Raw genomic sequence first — 1448 nt, forward strand, 5'->3', positions numbered from 1 at the left:
GTTTTATATAGTTTTATATAGTTCTATATAGTTTTATATAGTTTTATACTGTTCTATATAGTTTTATATAGTTTTATATTGTTCTATATAGTTATATATGGTTTTATATAGTTTTATATAGTTTATATATAGTTTTTATGTAGTTTTGATATAGTTTTATATAGTTTTATACAGATTTATATAGTTTTTATATAGTTTTATATAGTTTAATTAGTTTTATACAGTTTTATATAGTTTTATATAGTTTTTATAGTTTTATATTGGATTTATATAGTTTTATATTGTTTTATATAGTTTTATATAGTTTTATGTAGTTTTATATAGTTTTATATGGTATTATATGGTTTTATACGGTTCTATATAGTTTCTTATAGATTTATTAGTTTTATATAGTTTTATATAGTTTTATATTGTTCTATATAGTTATATATGGTTTTATATAGTTCTATATAGTTTCATATAGCTTTATTAGTTTTATATAGTTTTATATAGTTTTATCTAGTTTTATTAGTTTTATATAGTTTTGTACAGTTTTATATAGTTTTACTATAGTATATATAGTATTATATGGTTTTATATAGTTTTATATTAGTTTTTTATAGTTTTATATAGTTTTATATAGTTTTTTATATAGTGTTATATAAAGTGTTATACAGTTTTATTAGTGTTATATAGTTTCATATAGTTCTATATAGTTTCCTATAGTTTTATATAATTTTATATAGTTCTATTAGTTTAATATAGTTTTATATAGTTTTATATAGTTTTATATAGTTTTATATGGTATTATATGGTATATATGATTCTGTATAGATTCATATAGTTTTATATAGTTCTATTAGTTTTATATAGTTTTATATAGTTTTATATAGTTTTATATAGTTTTTATATAGTTTTATATAGTTTTATATTAGTTTTATATAGTCTTATATAGTGTTTATATAGTGTTATATAGTTTTATACAGTGTAATAATTAATATAATATATAGTTCTATATAGTTTCATATAGTTCTATTAGTTTTATATAGTTTTATATGGTATAATATAGTTTTTACATAGTTCTATTAGTTTCATAAGTCTTATATGGTATAATATAGTTTTACATAGTTCTATTAGTTTTATATAGTTTTATATAGTTTTATATAGTTTTACATAGTTTTATTAGTTTTATATAGTTTTGTATAGTTTTATATAGTTTTATATAGTGTTTTATAGTGATATACAGTTTTATTAGTGTTATATAGGTTCATATAGTTCTATATAGTTCATATAGTTCTATTAGTTTTATATAGTTTTATATAGTATTATATTGTTCTATATATTTATATATGGTTTTATATAGTTTTTATATAGTTTTATATAGTTTTATATAGTTTTATATAGTTTTATATAGTTTTATATAGTATTATATGGTGTTATATAGTTTTATATAGTTCTATATAGTTTCA

Source organism: Nomia melanderi, unplaced genomic scaffold, assembly GCF_051020985.1.
Source record: "Nomia melanderi isolate GNS246 unplaced genomic scaffold, iyNomMela1 scaffold0325, whole genome shotgun sequence".
Taxonomy (NCBI): domain Eukaryota; kingdom Metazoa; phylum Arthropoda; class Insecta; order Hymenoptera; family Halictidae; genus Nomia; species Nomia melanderi.